Source organism: Typopeltis vanoorti, chromosome 24 (assembly GCF_054136105.1).
Source record: "Typopeltis vanoorti isolate ZY-2024b chromosome 24, IOZ_Tvanoo_1.0, whole genome shotgun sequence".
In the NCBI taxonomy this organism is placed as follows: domain Eukaryota; kingdom Metazoa; phylum Arthropoda; class Arachnida; order Uropygi; family Thelyphonidae; genus Typopeltis; species Typopeltis vanoorti.
The window spans coordinates 53709281-53728797 of record NC_143572.1 but is presented as its reverse complement, the minus strand read 5'-3'; the positions used below and the strand labels follow the sequence as shown (position 1 = coordinate 53728797).

The 19517-nt window shown below is 34.9% G+C and overlaps 1 non-coding gene and 1 pseudogene across 1 annotated transcript; both read right to left on the bottom strand.

The window, feature by feature from the left end:
• Positions 1-2920: 2920 nt before the first annotated feature.
• LOC150093208 (ATP-dependent RNA helicase DDX19B pseudogene) lies at positions 2921-4201 on the bottom strand (annotated as a pseudogene).
• A 14446-nt stretch (positions 4202-18647) lies between these two features.
• Positions 18648-18766, bottom strand: LOC150093207 (5S ribosomal RNA). The gene has a single exon (XR_016550461.1). It is a non-coding gene; the product is annotated as a 5S ribosomal RNA (ribosomal RNA).
• Positions 18767-19517: the final 751 nt, after the last annotated feature.

The following is a 19517-nucleotide window of genomic DNA, read 5'->3' as shown; positions in this document are numbered from 1 at the left end:
AAATAGTTTCACTGCATAAAGGAGGATCCAAGACTACGGTTGCAAATTACCGACCGATCAGCATATCAGGAGTCGTTGTCAAGGTCTTGGAGAAAGTAGTCGAGGGAAAAATACAGGAATGGATTGATGAAAATGAGATACTATACAGGGGACAGCATGGCTTTGTGAAGGGTAGATCATGCTTCAGTAACTTGCTCAAGTGTTATAACAAGGTGACGGCTGAACTGGATAAGGGAAATGGATTTACAGTGATACTGCTGGACCTGGCAAAGGCGTTTGACAGGATACCACATGGAATACTAATCCGTAAACTACAACATATGGGAATGGATATAGGGTTGGTGAGATGGATAGGTGGTTGGTTGATGCAGAGATATCAAAGAGTAGTTTATTCAGGAGTAGAGTCCAAAAGACGGCCTGTGACTACTAGTTTGCCACAGGGTTCTGTTCTTGGACCACTGCTGTTTAATCTGTTCATTAACGATATAGGGAAGGATATAAGTGGAACAATTCATTTGTTCGATGATGATGCAAAGTTGGGTAGGGCAATAGTGAATGCTCTGGATGTCAAAATTTTGCAGGATGATTTGGATAGATTGGAGGTCTGGGCTAAGGAGAATGGATGTCAATTTAATGTGACAAAATGTAAGGTTATGCATTTTAGGGTGAAAAGATTAGCAGCAGTATACCACATTGGTGGAACTGTAGTCCAAGAGATCGATGAGGCCAGGGACTTGGGAGTGTTGGTGGATAGGGAGATGAAGTTTAGGGGACACATTGCAAAAGTAGCTAAATCAGCTCATCAACTCACTTGGTTGTTGAAAAAATACCTTGACGTGCAGAGACAAGCAAGTTATTGTACCTCAGTACCGAGCTTTGATAAGACCTCATCTCGACTACTGTGCCCAGATTTGGTCATCTAGGTTTCTTCTTGATGGGGAGGAGGTGGAGAGGATCCAGAGGCGAGTGACTAAGATGATAACAGGTCTATGGAATGAACCATATGAGAACAGGTTGAAGATTTGTGGGTTGCAGAAACTAGTTGATAGGCGGAAAAGGGGAGATATGATTGAGACATTCAAATTGCTAAAGGGATTCTATAGGAGTAATTCAGAGGATATTTTTGATATCAGGACTGGTGGTGGGAGAACTAGAGGATACCTATGGAAGCTGGGAAAGAGTGTGGTTAGCAGGGGTGTTAGAGCTGGGTTCTTTACTTTTAGAGTGGTAAATGAGTGGAATAAGCTGCCAGAGTCTGTTGTGGGTGCTATGACGGTGAACGAGTTCAAGGCAGGTATGATAGATACTGTGAGAATGTAATCGCATAGTTGTGTGGACATGATGTTTAGGGCCTCCCTCGATGAGTCTAAGGACTCCTGGAGTCGCCCGAAATAATAATAATAATAAATCAAGAACCTCCCTTAAAAAATCTGTGCTAACTTTCATAGTTTTGTATACGAGCTCTTACCAATTTTTCTAAAATCGTGACAACCACGGAAGTAACAAACTGGTCTATGGTTCGATCCTCCATCTTAATACCATCCTTATGCAGTGGCACTATCTTACCTTCTTTCCATTCCACTCTGACTTTTCTAGTTGTAAGGCTTTCGTTAAATACTAAGCGAAGGGAGATGTGAGTTCTTTAGCGTCCCTTAGCGCAGACGCGTGGCGAAATTTCGTCCAGTCCCACAACCTTGCTGACATTCAGAATACTTTTGCTACTGTTGTTAACAAATGGTTCTTAACCAGTTTCCATGCATTTACATCACAAGAGTGAGCAAAAATAATCCACTAACTATTTCTGTTATTATCAAATTTTTTTAGAGTTGATAATTGACGGTATTTTTTTTTTTGTTTGTTTGCTTTTGTTTTGTTTCTTTGTATGTTGTATGCGATTTCTTGTATTAATGGTACGTAATATGGTTTCAAAAAATAAAACAAAAACTAATTTTCTGCGGACTTCACAAATGAATTTTCAAATACTATTTCTATGATCTATTCATTGAAAACTTTACACAGGAGACAGAACATCAGAGTTCAATTTTAAATAAATAATAAATATCACATAAGACTTTCAAAATGTTTTTTTTTTTCCACATGACATCGCTATTCCATTTGTCCCAGTTGAAATCGTTATGCTGTTTCAAGAATAGTTTTGCCGAGGATCGTTGTTAAGGTATATGCTGCCTCTAGATGAGCACTATTTTGCCTCTCCTTAATTCAAAAAAATATGTAAAATTAAAAAAAAAAAAGAGCAGTGGTTTTATGGTTAAGGTACAACTTTGTGGATTTTTACCACCCTCCAAACTCCAAGGCATTACGCCTGGCTTTGTTGGTTGTAATATATTACAAATGGCAAACTGAAACTCAGAAGTTCCACTATTGGCTTGAAAAATAAAAGCATGGTTAATTTAGTTGCGGGTTCATTGTATTCCCCTTCTTGGGGAATACAAAGAAATTACTCAATGAGGTCTGGGAAATACTAAGAGGGGGAGGAAACTCCTTGGCCGTATTCTTGGACGAAAAGTTTAGACAAACAATCCTGTGACTGCAACTAGGTATCACTTTTGTAGTCGTTTTCGCTAAAGATTTTCCTTTAAAAGCCTAAAGATTTAATGCTGTTAATTCGCAGACTGGCATATAGGGATGAATGCTAAACACTGCATCCTCTTGAAATGGAGTTGATTCGTTTTGTTCAGTACTAGGAGTGCTAAAATGAGTAAAAGCAATAAACACTAGAATAATTATATTTTCATAAAAAATTTCCATCGAATTAAAAAATGGTATTGGAAGTGAAAAATCGAATTTTTAGTTCAATTAGACAATAATAAACCATGCTAAGATTTCACTGGAGTTTAATTAACATCAGAGTTAACATAATCAGAATTAAGTTTTTACACATCCATCCATTGTTATTTTATTATTCGCACATCTTTTCGATATTTGTTGCATCCTCAACATCCAAGTGACGAATAGTAGTTCTAAAATGACTCTCGATCTTTTTGAGGACAACAATTTCTGTTGGTTTAATCAGGTTTACAGCAAATCCACGTTTACCAAAACGTCCTGCACGTCCAATTCGATGGAGATACGCTTCATAATCTACTTTCCCATTTTGGTATGGAAGCTCAAAATTGATCACGAGAGTTACTTGTTCTATATCTATTCCCCTAGAGCACACGTTTGTTGTAATAATGACTCGAACATGACCATCTCGAAATCTTTTCCAGATGGCAATTCTTTCTGGAATAGTCAACTCTCCGGATAAAATTCCTACTGCGTGGCCATCCTTGATCATCTTTTGAGAGAGCTGAATCACTGTATTGCGAGTACGACAAAAAATGATGGCTTGACCAATAGATATTACGCCATAAATATTGCACACTGCACTGAATTTTCCTTCAGTACTTCTACATATAACGTAATACTGCTTTATATTGTCCAAGCATTGGTGTTCTCTCTTTACCAAGGACATATCCAGATTAGGCACTATTACTTGAACAAATTCAATCACTTCTTGACTATAAGTGGCAGAGAAGAATAACACAGTACAATTAGACAAACGTCGATAGATGCGAAGTGACTGATCGCGAAGTCCTTGAGTTGATATCATTAAATCGGCTTCGTCCATGACAAGAATCTTAATATTCTTTATGTCAAACAAACAAAAGCGAATGCCCCAATCCAGGACTTTACCAGGAGTACCAATTATAATTTGATCTTCTAAACATTTGTGTTCTGCAACCTCTGTGCCTCTAACGGCCAATTTGAGTGACATAGTGGGAATAAATTGAACCATCGTCACTGCTACTTTGGCTGTTTGATAGGCAAGTTCAATTGTAGGAGACAGTATAAGTACTTGGGGGTATTTTCGTGTCATGTCGACTCTAATAAAACTTCCAAGCAAAAAGGCGACAGTTTTTCCTGTTCCATTCTGTGCTTGGACAATCATATTCGTAGGGCTGTCGGATAGCAAGATTGACAAAACTTTTTCCTGAAGTTTAGAGGGATAATTAAATCCCATTGAATAAAGACCTTTTAGTAGTTGAGGTGGTATATTAAATTCTTCAAAACGTTTTCCTGAATAGACAAAAACATCATCTTTCACAATGTTCGAGAAATCTGAATCCTGAATAAGTTTTGAGTGAACAGCTTCTTTTATTGGCACTGTTTCACTCGAGATTATCGGCTGTTCACACATTTTTCATCTTTGGGCAAAGAAATAAAGTTTCTTCTTAAATTTAATAATTTATTTCGTATTTTTAGCTGTCTTCTTATCGAAAAGATGTCCCTAAAAAAAGAGGGAAAAAAAGTAGAAATTGTAGGATAATAATTTTACTGGTCAATTGTACCATAAATAAAAAAAAAACAACAAGTCTGGTCAATTAGTAAAAAATGATAAATAAATAAAAAGAAATAAACTACTTTTATTAAATGATTCACTTTATTAAGTTTAATCAAAAGATCAGCCGACAGCTGGTCTCTACCCGTCAGTCATCACTGATGGTGAACTCGAAGTTTCAATGAATGAAGACAAGTGCCGCCATCTCGTGACACTAAACCTTAACAGGTATATTATGCCAGAAATACATAAAATTCTATGGATTTTAAGCTATATGATTTAAAATCCCGGGTTTTAAGGAGGAAGAAGAACTATTTGCCTGTGCGAAAGATCGACTAATTCGGTGACCTGTTGAAGAAAGGCTTATAAAAAGTTCCTTTCTTCAACTAGAATCAAACCTATAATGGTCTACGAACGGTATATAGCTTCAGAAGCACACCATTTTCTTAGGACTATACACACACACAAATAAACAAACAAAAAAAAAAAGTTTGGCCGAAAGTAGCTCTGCCTCCCCCCCCTTAGGAATAAAAAGCTTGATTATTTATTTCTTTTTTTAATTTATTTAATAAAAAAATTAATGCCATGTTTGAAATTCCGTTTCACGCTGGTACATTCACTTCAAAACTTGGTCCTTGGTCCTCTAGTGGCACGATAGCTATTGACATTCATACGATTATTATTCATGATTACAATACATGATTTTTGCATTACATTTTCCATTACATGATTGTTTTATATGCCCAGAGCTTCGAAAATGTGAAAAAAAAAAAAACAGCTTTCACGGGCGTAAATTATGCACATTTCATTGAATCTTATGAAGGCCATTGATCAAATTTTTAAGTATGAAATTTAGATTTTTTTTTTTTTAATTGCATTATTTCTTTCACTAGAAATTAAATTTTTGGAAACCTGAACGTGAAAATGAAAAAAAAAAATCTAATAATCATTTAAGTATGAAATGACCACATTATATTATTTATGCAAAGATTAAAAAAATAATTTTCTCTTTTTTAATCCATTGAGTCAAAAGACTCATTGCAGGTGGTCCCGCCATCACACGCACGTCACCGTAACGGTCCTTAAACATATTCACTGTCTCAGTGCATTGCAATCACTCACCACCCATGCAAAAAAAACCGGTTCCTCATACAGCTTCCAGAGACGGCCACTTGTTTTCCACGTCTTTTCTCATTCTAATCGAAAACCTCATTTATGTTAATCTGGTATTAATTCCTTACCTTTATGTCTCTTTCATATCCCCCCACTTTCTCCTATTCACTAGACTTTGCCAATCTCATTTCCTCAATCAGCTTCATACTCAACATTCCAGAGACCAAATATTCGCCTTAGTCAATCGTCTCTGGACCTTTTCCAATATCTCTTCATTCTTTCGAAATCCAATCTTGTCCACAATTATTCTCAGTCACTCATCTCCACCACTTTCTCCAAGATATTGTCGTCAATTGTATACTACGCATCCCATCTTTTCTTCCCAAAATTTAAAACTTTACACTTTGCAACATTGAACCGGTAACCCCACTCACTTGCCCATTTAGCCAGTTTACTGTGAGCGGTTCGTCTGATTCATTAGTATTAGCTGAAGATCTTAAAACGGTAAGTGATTGATTATTTTAGTTATTTTGTCGTCATATTACAGTAGTTTCTGGACTTTATGTGGTACTGACCCCCCACTTTCTATTCTAAAACATTTATGCAAATAATTATCGTAATAAGTATTGTATTATCTAAAATGTATTAATAAATTAATGTACTAAATATTAAGATACGCAAAACAGATAAACACATAAAATTATGTCATCATTTATTTATAATAACATAATAATTATAAAGAAAATCATATGTTGATATTTGATCTCCGGCATAGGAAAATCAAAATTTTTAGAAGCCGCCTACCTATCGATTACACATTGGCATAGTGTTAGGGTTGATGAATATATCTAGAATTGCAATGATCGGTAAAATTAGGTTTAATATAGCAAATACAACAGTTTTACTTTATTAGTTTCTTAAACTACATTATTACCAATCTGGGTGTGTTACTTTATTGGAGGGGATGAAGTAACTTTGGAGAAGATATAGAGTGAGCGAATGATTTCAGTACTGCAGAATATTAACTATGAGGATAGCTTGATAGTATCATTGCACAGTTTGCTAGATCGAAGTCAAATGAGTGATATGACTGAGACATTTCCGCTGTTGAGAGCTATTTATTCTCTCTCCCAAAGTGTCACGCATCTAGGCGAACGCTAGTATTAGGTAGTAATATCAAGAAGATCGGCATTCGAAATGGCTGAAAACGTGTGGGTATTTTAGTATAAACACCCACGAACTGTATAAACACTTACAAAGTTAGCAGGGAATTATTATAATTAAGATTTACTCACAGTACAATTGCTTTTTTGCTGCTATGGAAAACACTGCATACCAAGATAAAGGATGTTTTCTGTCGAGGCTAATAAGTTCTGGTGTCAAGTCATGGTGGGAAGTTTTAGCAAGCAAATCCGTATTCAATAACATAGTTAACAAACAATATACAGCACTAGGTTTATCATTTATCACAGTTCAAATCTACAAATATATTATTATTATTATGTTGGTGACATAGAGTCAATAGACTCATCGTGGGAGGCCCTCTCAACCACAAGTCTATCATAATGAACTTTGAGGTTATTTACACTACCTGCATTCACAATGCATTCCACTTACCAACAACTCTACCACGTAAAAAATCATCTCTTCACACCCTTATTCACCGCATCTTTATACAACTTCCAGGGATGACGTCTTGTTCTTCCCATCTCAACATCCACTCTTTTTATAATTTCTTCGGTATTAGTATGATAGAATCCCTTAACTAACTTGAAGGTCTCTATCATATCTCCTCTTTTCCTATCCACCAACCTCTGAAATCCACATTTCCTCAAACGCTCTTCATAACCAACTCATCACAGTCCTTATATCACTGTGGTCATTAGCCAATCCGCATTAGAATGAAAACTAGGTGGCCAAATCTAAGCAGAATAGTCCATATGTGTTCTGACCAACGCCTTACATAGAGGTACCATCATCTTCTTATCCGTACATGTCAATGTTCTTTTTTTATCATAGCAGCAATACGATGGGTAGTCTTTTCAACACTTGCGATGCACCCCCGGAACTTCAGTTTACTGTCTATCTTCACTCCAAGATCCCGAATCTCATCCATTTCATGAAGTACAGCTCCACCAATACAATGTGTAGCCTTAAATTTCCCAAAGTGTAACATCTTCATTTATTAATATTAAAACCAGATAAATTCCAGATAAATATATCTCTCTATTTGTATTTATTGTTATTATTATTTAATTTTAAGTTATTTATTTTTGTGCAGGGAAATTGAAGAAAGGGGGATGCTTTACTATTACCCAACACAGAATAGTTTGTTTTAGTGCAAAATTTATATTTTATCAAGAACCTTCAAAATGTCAAAGTTATACTTGAAAATAATTTTATGGAAACAACACAAATATGCAGTACCTTTCCTCAGATTGTTCGACCAACGAAATCAGTGCAATACGAAACACTACAATAGCATTGCCCACTTAGGGCAAACTAGTGGAACGCTATACTAAAAACAAAGCGTATTGGAAATCTACAGAATTGGTATAATTTAAACTAAAATAAAGCTGCAACTTTTGGTTTGAATTTTTTTCCCTTCCTAATGTCAATGCATGCTTTTGGTTTGTCGTTTGTCTTAATTTTTTCTGTTAGCTTTGCCCATGCGGTAAAAACGTTTTTAAAATCTTCTGACACGCACACTGAATGATGAGATTTGTATCGTTTGCAATATTCAGGCTACTTCGATAGAACTTAGTGAAACAAATAAATAGACATAATAAAAATTATTAAAAGAAAAAACAAAACATATGTAATTTTCACTTATATCTATCTTAATAAACCACTCAATCATTACAAATATTACGTTTATTAACAGAAAGCCACTTCCTCAGTGATAGGCCTAATACATTCCTGACGACTGGGATTATGGGAACACCATGTAAGTAAACAATGTGTAATTCGTTGGTTTGTATCATTTCCAACTCTCTTTTTTGCATTCATGCTGAAACCAATTGCAAAATAATATAAGTGTATTTGTGTGTGTGTCAGAAGGTTTTATTTTCGTATTTTAACTCTTCGCCTACATCTTTTACTGGAATAAAAGACGTTAGCTGATTTATATTTTATTATTATATTGTAAGCAGCTTTTTTTCCCTTTTTTCCCCCCGTAGTTTTGTTGTTGTTTTTTTATTACGTATTTAATCAGAAGTAATCTTACATAGTGCACATTAAGGTTTTCGTAGGGCCTTAGCACTCTTGTATTAGACTCCCCGCCTTGCCCTGACGTACCACTAGGGACAGACAGACAGACAGACATTATTCCAAAAATTGCCCAACCGACCTCTATGGACCTCTACTACCAAATCTACAACTTATGTAGACCAAACAAAAGAGCTGGTGGCATTTATCAAAGAAAAATACAATGTGAGCGAAAAAACAAACTCATTTCGAACATGCAGAAACACTAATTTTGAAAATCACAAATAACGACAAACATAGCATCAAATACACAATAAACATAATATACAGACCTCCAGATAATAATCCACTCAGCTTTCTGCATGAATTAGAATCATGGCTAAGCGGCATTGAACCCCGTACAACACATAGGCTGATCCTAATAGGAGACATTAATATAAATACTCTTGAGCACGCTTCTTCAACCACTAACACATACCTTGATATACGAAGTCAGTACAACATAAACCATTAACTCCCCAACAAGAGAAGAAATACTCAGCGATTCATTAACACAGTCATGCATTGACCATATCAACATACAGGCTTTCATCCATACATACACATCATCGGTAATTAACGTCAAAATTGCCGATCACTACTTTGTCCTAACTTCGTTTTATTACGTTACCTTTCCCCCCCCCCCCCCACCAACACAAAAGTCGACAAAACTCGATCATGACAACCTTGTAAAAAATACAGACTGGAATTGCCTACTTAAAACGAATAACCCTGTAACTTTATATGAGAACTTCCAACTAATGTTCACAGAAATATACAAAAAAGCAACAAAGCCTACACAAACGAGGCGACAAACAGACAATAATCCATGGATAAATGGTGATATTATAAGAGTATTACTGTAAAGGAAAATCTATAGAAAAGACTAAAAAAGTCACCCAGTAACACTCAATTACAAAGATTATACAAAGACACAGGAAATCAACTAACAACAAAAATTCATAGGGCAAAAAAGACACTACTACTTCCAGAAATTTACAGAATATAATCACAATTATGAAGCATACATGGGCTACACTTAACGAATTACAAACTAGAAAAAATAAATAAAACTTCAGCACAAGATTTTATTGCAAAAAGCTTCGGTCAGGATATAAACCAAGAGGAACTAGCACCTCATTCAACCATGCATTTACAAACTCACACAACTCAAAAAAGATAATCAACCAACGATAAACAAAAAATTACCAACACAAAGTGAACAGCAAACTATGTATTTTCAACCAGTAACAAAACAGGAACTGAAGGAAGCACTCTTACAACTAAAACCAAATACGATTCCAGGAATAGACAAAATAAGACTCATAGACCTTTGAACACACTTGGAACAAATAAATCCAATACTTATTGAGACTCGTGAACATAATATTCGACACAGGCATTATTCCACAACACCTAAAAACTGCGATAATTATGCCAATTTACAAACATGGTAAAAGAAATGATACACAGAACTACAGACCAATAGCTAACCTACCTCTCATTTCAAAAATTCTAGAAAAAATAACACACACCAGACTATAGAACTATTTACAGAAGTACAACATTATCTCACTAAACCAATACGGCTTTCAGAAAACAAAAAGCACCAGCACTTTATTAGAAGACATTGCCGACGCCATAAACAAAGCCATCCATAAAAACAAGTACGCTGTCCTTATACTGCTTGACAACCAAAGCATTTGATACACTTGAACATGACATACTACTGACTAAACTATACTCAATCGGGATAAGAGGAACACTGCATACATGGTTCAGGAACTATCTCTCAAACAGAACACAAGTAACAAAAATAGGTCACAGCCGGGGTATACAAATAAAACACGGTGTCTCTCAAGACGCCATATTATCACCCACTCTATTCAACATATACATTAACGATGTTCATAAGATGGCCACACGAAGTCAAATATTTCAGTACACAGATGACACCGTGCTACTAGCGATTCACACAGACATCAACACGGCTCTCACCAAAGCACAAGACTTAAATGATATCACAACATACTTCTACCAAAACTCAATTGTAATCAACGGCACCAAGACAGATGTTAATAATACATAATCCGAGAATCTCGCCCCGCACCACTATCGCTACATTGTCACACACACCACTGCATTAACAACAAAAATACCTGCCAATGTCCCGAAATCAAACCCGTAACACATGCAAAACACCTTGGCCTTTACATAGATTCCTACCTTAAATGGACAAAACATATAAATTACCTGCACACACTAAACTTCGAATCATCGCAGCAAAACTCTTCCAAGTAAAAGACATTATTCCATCCAACATAAAAAAACTCCTATATCACGGTATCTGCGAATCCCCACTCCGATACGGCATAACAGTCTATGCAGACACATCAAACAGCCACCTAACAAAATTAGAAATGTTACACAGGAAATTGTGTCAACAGTGATTTGGACATCTTACACGCAACCACCAATATCCAACTAGCACATGGCGACACACAGAATCCTGAGCATTAAAAACCTGAAACACTACATAATGTTACTAAGAAATTACTTCAACATCGCCTATCGTAACAACATAGATACATATCGCATAACACGACCCACCACTCTTTACATCCCTAGACCCTTTAACAACTCATACGGTTCTTTTGTGAGATCGCATCTGATACCCACGCTACTCAACAACCTACTAAGAAATTGAAAACACATACACAACTACAGAACATTAAAACGCGAACTCTGGAAACTATACCAACACAGTTAATATAGCATTAACATTTATGTATACACATGACAAATCCCCAGCATCCAACGCCCACACTTCATCCATATACAGTACCAAACCAGGGGCGAATGCTGGTCTTGAAATTCACGCTTGCTCTTGTTATCATTCAGGGAGTGAGAGGTGTGATTGAAGTCTGATTAGCGGAATAATGAATTGCTGACCATTTAAAACTATATATTTAGAAATTTATGTACATTTAATCATTCAAATACAACACTTATTTTACAAATGATATTCTATCTTTTTCAATTTAGCTACTTGAATACAATATTCTACCCTACGGTTCTTCTTTATGAACTGGTCAATAACATCGTCCTAAAAAGTTGGTGTAACTTAATTTTCCCAAGCAACACGCACACTTGTAAAGGCTGGCTGAAGCTCACTGATTAGACATTGACTGCGTATGGCCTGTGTTTAAGCAATAGAGTGAGACAACGTGAAATGGCTATGCGCGCGCATGAAATCACAGTGCTGCTGCGAGGACCTGGCAGCTCCTACAACCGAGCAAGCCAAGTTAGCTTTGACTAGACGAGCAAGCATCGGCCTTCGATACACAACGCAAAGCTCAATTATTGCCGCGCAAGCTTAAGACGTCTTCTGTCTACAAAAATAAAAGCCTAAATGGAATGCTTATAAAAGCATGCATTTATTAACAAGTAAATGTTACTTCTTTCTCAAGTAATGAGCTTGCACAGCATGCATGGAGAATTCGCCACTGTACCAAACAACATAAATAGTGAAGGCTAATCCTACTATCTTCATAGAAGCTAACCCTAGCTTCGAAGTAGGGGGGGATTATCCCGCCTCATTCAACTAATCCTCATAATTATAGACTGCAAATTATTGTAATGTATATGTCAATACTGTGTATAATAATAAATGATGATAGTGATATGAAAAAAAAATGTGTGTTTATGTTTAAAGAAAAAATATTAAAAAAAAATAAGTTACTTTAAACTGCGTACAGAATTTTGTACAGAACTGAAAATGTCTTAATTGTACATATGTAAATACTCTGTATGAAGATAATAGAAAACAAATTATTATTATAAAATTTTATTATTATTATTATTATTATTATTATTATTATTACAATTTATTATTATAAAAAAATATTATTATATAGAGTAAATCTATTCATTGTTATTGTATATATAGAACAGTGATGGCGAACCTATGACACGCGTGTCAGCACTGACACACTTGAGGGTTTCAGGTGACACACCTTGGATGTTGAAAGATATTGGTATTCTGATGAAAAAACTGCGATAAATCGTGTAAGATCGCTCTCAGTTAAGGCGAAGGTAAGTTTCGGTTCATTGAAAAAATTATATTTTATAGTTAGCCTATTTCTATTTTATTTTGTAACTAGCCTATAAACAACGAGCGTTTTAAGTTTACGTTTTCTTTCTTAATCATTATAATTTCTGCATAGTCATATGATATGATACAAACTTATAAAAATGATTACCAATATTATACGATACAAACTTATAAAAACGTGCTTTATATATTATAAACTGAAAGTTTTCATTTGATTTCGGTGTGAAATTCGTTCATGCATGCATTCCAAGTCTCTCGACTGAGTAATACAAGTTCTAAACATATTTAAAACCACTTGAACAGAAAATATAATTCGCAGCATTAAATATTGAATTTATATGAGTAAATAATGAAAACATTTTTATAGTTGCAATAAATTCAGTAATTTTTGTTCAATAATGCAAATAGTAACAACTTACGATGTCACAACAAAACCTACTAAATAGCTGTTATTTAGTAGCATGATAGTTCCTACCATTAAGTAGGAACTTACCATGCTAGTATAGAAAATCAAATACAACAAGACTCATGCCATTGTTTTTCCATTTGTCTTGACGAAATTACAGATATTACGTCATCAGCTCGATTGGCTATTATTGCAAGGTATGTTCATGGTGATTCTATGCATGAAGAATTGATAAAGTTAGAAAATTGACCTCAAAACACGACAGGTAAAAGACATATGCGACTATGTTGTTAAAGTGTTCCGTGAGAAACAGATTTATCGAAAATATTTTCTATCACAACTGATGGCGCGCCTAATATGGTTGGCCGTAATGTCGGTTTTATCAAACAATTTACGGAATATACAAACTATTCCCTGGTTTGTTTCCATTGTATTATACATCAGGAGACACTGTGTGCGAAATCAGGCTTAAAGGATTTGGATGATGTGATGAGAATTGTGACAAAGGTAACTAATTTTATTGCTGCCAAGGCTTTAAACAAGCGAGAATTTAATTCGCTTTTAAGCGAAGTTGAATCAGTGTACAATAATATTCGATGGTTGAGTCGGGGCCATGTACTTGAACAGTTTTACTGTTTAAATGAAATTAAATTATATTTAAATATGAAGGACATGGAGCACAAATTTTCTCAGTTGAACGATTCTGCTTGGCTCAGTAAGCTGATGTTTTTCACAGATTTTTCATTGCACCTGAATGAACCTAATATACAATTGCAAGGTTTCGGAAAATCTGTCGATGTAATGTTTGGCACGATCTAGAGCTTTGAAAATAAACTGAAAATATTTCAACGTGATTTAGAAAGTAACAATTTTAAGTATTTCCCAAGAGTGAAATTTTTTTTTAACGAAACCAGCCCCAAAAATCGTGAATAACATATCAACCAATCTATCGAAGTTCTAAAGTCAGTAACTGAGCATCCTGATGAAACAGAATTCGTGGATCTTAAATTAGATGGCTTTGAGTGGTTGGATTTAAAAGATCTAGAAATGCAACTAGCCTACTTCCAGTGTAATCCTATCTGGAAAAGAAAGTTTATTGCTCTTAGAAATGAATTAGAAGAACTTGAGCGGGAACGTCTGCACGATCCCGCGTGTAAAAATTCAGACTATGAAATTCTAAGCGTGTGGAATAGCCTTCCCGTAAACTTTTATGCTCTTAAAATCTTTGCTAAAGCTCTTCTGACAATTTTCTCTTCTACATACTTTTGTGAAACTCTCTTTTCTGCCTTAAATAATATCAAATCGAAAGGGAGAAATAGACTGAGCAATGATTTGAGCGCTGCCTGTGTAGCATTAAAATGTACACACTATAGCCCTTCTATAAAGCAACTTTCTACCAGTAGTACTTAGCAACAGAAAAGCCATAAAATTTAATGTAAGTTTGTAACTTCAGTTTATTAAATTAATTGTATAATACGAATTCATAGATTTCATATCAATGTCCTATTAAATAAATAGCCTAATATGATATGTATAAGTCACGATATGTGATTATGTAGTTAAATTTATAATGCACGTATGCAAGTGGCACATCAACAACGTCAATATTTAAAAAAAAAATGTTTTTTAAATAATAATAATTATTATTATTATTTAAAAAAATATTATGTACGTGCAAGTATCTGTTATGCACAATTTTGTTTGTGTAATGTAATTTATCTGAGAAATAATAAAATGTTAAAAACATTATTATTATTATTATTATTATTATTACATAACACTTCCAGGGAGCCCAAGACTTGTCGAGGGATTATCTCAGTCAAAATTACCATGTTTATCAGTACTTTCTATAGAAATATAAATAGGTTCATTAAAATATTAAAACAAGTGCCTGTTGACGAAATTATAAGAGAATTTGTGAATAAAAAATGTCGCAAAGTAAACATACCTTAATATTAATATCTTTATATGTTGAATGTGATTTTTATGTAACAAATGTGATTGTTTTTCTTTTTTTGTTTGTTTTTTTTAGAAAATGTGATTCGTAATTGTTTATGTTTTCAAGAATTCTTGTTTAATAAACATATTAATATTTTTTAAAAATTTTATTTATAATTTTTGTGAATGAAAATATAAAATGTTTATTTTGAAATTATTTTTCTTCTAAATTCCTGTACATTTTTTTGTTAATCCTATTTTCGTAGGTTCTATGCACTGTGCCTAAAGTACCTACTGGATAAGGAGTACCTGATTTTGCACTTATCCGGTTTTAAATTTATCTGATAATAATTTTCCGACTTATTTGGCTAAGTGTATCTCTTTTCTCTAACACCTTACAAAGTATGGGTTTGAATCTCAGTGTATATAGATATTTGTGAAAAATATTCGATGATAGATGATTTTCATCACCTAGTGTGAGACAATAATTCTGCCTAAAAAGATTTCGGCCTTAAAAATAGAAGTCCTAAATGATCTAACCACTATTAGTCCATCCATCGTATAATGAATGTGTTACCTATCCTATCGCTAATAGGATTCATACAAAAAATAAAAGTTAAAATTAAATACATACAAAATGTATTATTTCATGAAAACTAAGGTTGCCAAGTATTAAAAAAATAAATAAATTGTAACTTTAAACAGCACGAACAGTAAAAACAGTGCGATTTATTATTATTTTAAATATATACATGTATATCACCGCCACACACGAGGGGCTAGAAGGTCTATAAACAAATGAATGACGTGTGTGGAAAAAGTAAAACTTTCATGCTGGGACGTGAATGAGGAAAAATACTACTTAAAGAGTTGAAATTCTCGTATCCATATTTTTAAATCATTATGGAGAAAACCATAAAAACTTAACACATTTCGATAGAAGTGGCTAGTTTCGTACAACGGTATTGTGCACTTCTTCAGATTGATAAAATAACACAAAATAAGGCTGTACAAAACTAGTCATTTATTGTATTAAAGTTTTACTTTTTTACGTGTTTTTTCTCCAGTAATTATTAAAATACTACTTAACTGTCCTTATCCTCCCTCCCTATCAGTGGCGCACTCAAGATTTAATATGGGGGGGGGTGCACTCATGATTGAATCTTGGGGGAGGGGGCGAGTTGAGCAGACGATTTGAGAATACACACTACGCATTGCATACGACCTATGACTGAGCATCTGCAGTGATCGCCAATACATGATACTCGTGATCTCCTCTGTCCCGGCTCGGGCAAACGAAGTAGCGCTCGGTCCGCCCGAGCGCTACTTCGTTCGCCTAGCGTTCACAGCGACCGTGATTCCCGAGAGCTATAGGGTATTCCCACCTTATGTCACCGCTAATTCATAAGGTAGTATCGAAATAGAAGACACGACAAAAGATAAATTAAAAAAAAAAGGAATTATAATTAGGAAAGGATTTTTGGAAAATTTTCTAGTGTTTTTTTTTTTTTTTGGTGGGGAGAGGAAGAGTTTCCCCTTCCCCTCCCCGGGTGCGCCATGAAGGGCATCCTTGCATTATAGACTTTTGTTCGTTCTAACAATTTTTGCTCTGCTTGAGACGAAGTGGACAACTGTAAAGATCAAATTTCGATTTTTCTTCAATATTTACTACTTATATTTCCCTAAAACACTATTTAGGGAAACCGTTTTGGGTCAAGATGAACCTCTAAAGATCTTTCTCGGTGGAATGCGAGAGCAGCACTCAGGATTTACTAACAAAGGTATCAGAATTTGCGCTCTGGTTTTTCATTCCTCGTGAACAAATAAATTGATTACAGGAACATATGGCAGTGAACAGACATAGCTGGCTTCGGCTTTAGTTACTGCGACAATAATTCCATTCAACTTATTTCCTAAGACACTTGAGGCTTGACCGCAGTATGTTGCATTATATTAATTATATCATAAACTCGAGTTTTTAATACTGTAATATTTGCTTTTTTTTCCCCAAATAAAAAGTGAAAACACACACACACAGAGCCTGTTAATGTTTCATTTCTAGAGCCATTTTAAACTAATACTTTTCCGTTTAAACTACACCTGCCCTAGAAAAGGTTCCAAATTATTTAACAATTCCCACGTGCACTAAAATGCACGATAGGTTTACATTTCGTGAGATGAACACAGAATCTTTTCAACATGACATGGTCGATCAATAATTGTCCATCAATAAGCCGAAATAACTTCAAGACGAACTGCTTGCATACGACTATGCACTCGAAAGCTAAGTAGCATCGTCGTTAAAATATTAAATTAGCTAGCCAGAATACTTTGTCGTATACGGTTGATTGCTTTGTCAAAATCCTCCTACCCGCTGGAGCTATTGCGATAGTTGCATGGGCGCCAGTGACAACATGTTTAGTGGTCAAAACTGACACTGCAATAAAGCACGTAGCCAAGGGTGGCAAACTTATCCCACTGGTAATAACGACTATTTTGTTCTTACATTTGCGCGCTCCACATTTTGTAGTATTATGTTCGTGCATGGGCACTGCAGCATTCCCAATTTTTTTCGATACATAAATACATTTATTAATTTATTTATATTTGCTTGTAATATTTAATTTTATCGTCAACAATCCTATACAATTCTCTTATTTTGTATAAAAAAATAATAAAAATCCATCTTGTAGCACTTAGGAGGCCGAAGGACGCTAGCAGCACTGTGTTTACCACAGTGTCATATTGCTAGTATTTGCTACGTGCGCAAACATATGCACGTGATAAGTGAGATGCGAGCTATTAGCGTAATGTGGCACTGTCCGTCGCGCAGTTCCACTGTTGTTTGTGCCAGTAGTAGAGTGTTAGTAGTGCTTATCGTGTTTACTCCGTCTCTTTAAATATTTGGACATTGCAATTAAAGACATAACATTTGTTATAGTTTTTATTTTATAACATTATTGGGGTTATGATAATGGGTTTTATTTTTAAGTAATTTTGAATTATACCAAACTGTATAGTTTTATCGATAATAAACAATATTTTTCATGTTTAATTTTTTTTTTTAAATTTTTACCATAATTTTGATATTTTATCCAAACACGTATGCACTATACTTACAGTGTGTATGTATATTTCGAAAGTTGCAGCACCTCCCCATGATTTCAAGCGAGGAGCTGCCACTGATTATGTTTTGGTGGTGTTGCAATGGTTAGGAAGCAGACTCAAACCGTATTATTACGGTTTGAATACCGTTTTAGGGGGAGGCGTCTCCTATTTTAAATTCTTTTGGTTGTAAAATTCTTTTAGTGAGTAAACAGCGAAATTACTTTCGTAAAAAGTCTATTAGGTGTTATTTTTACGACCTGTGTTTATCTTTTTTTTTTTTTCGCGATGTGAATTTTTCTAGCACAAATTTCATTCAAGATATCGTAAAACCTATATAAATAGGTTTTCCTTCCGGCAGGAGGAGGGAAAAAAAAAAAAGCTGCCAACGGTACTCGGTATTCCCAGGTGGTCACCCTCCCAAGTACTAACCGAGCTCAACGCTGCTTAACTTCGGTGATCGGACGAGAACCGGTGCGTTCAGCGCGCGATGACCGTTGACAAGCGGTTCCCTCGTAGTTCGGTTTTCTGAGATACCACAGCTGAACACACTTCCTATTAAATTAATGTACTTGTAATCTATTATGTGGGGTTTAGTATTATAACTCCTTCCATCACACTACTGCTATGGACGAATGGTTTAAAGCAACTGTCTTTTGACTGAAAAGTCTAGATTTTTTTTATTTATTCTAGGGTATAACAATTTTTCTATTTTATTATAACATCACACCTCCAGGGAGTCCAGACTCATCGAGGGATGGCATCTACTCTACAACTCCTCGTCTCACTACTCCACCAACCTTCATTAGCTAACACCAAAGCCATCTACCGCCGAATACCACCACTAGTACTTTCACAGACAATCACAACATCCATGCCCACGGCGGGATTCGAACGCGCAGCCTTTTGGCTGGAGAGCGGATACGCTAATCACTGGGCCAATTTTTTTTTTTTTAACAACTTTATTATAAACTTTTGCAATTATTTACATCATAATGAATTATATATACAATATATACATTTGTTATACCATTATTTCAATCGAAGTTTCATTTTATAATGTTATCATGTTATAATGTAGTTGTTCCATTACTGTTCTCTTAAACTGCCTTTATATCACACTTATTATATATTTAACAATTTATATATTCTACAAGATAAATCATATATACATCTGTACAGCGAAATAACATTCACATGCAATGAAGTAGGAGATCTGTTCCAAGTGACTCAGGCGCTGTTTCCTCTGATGG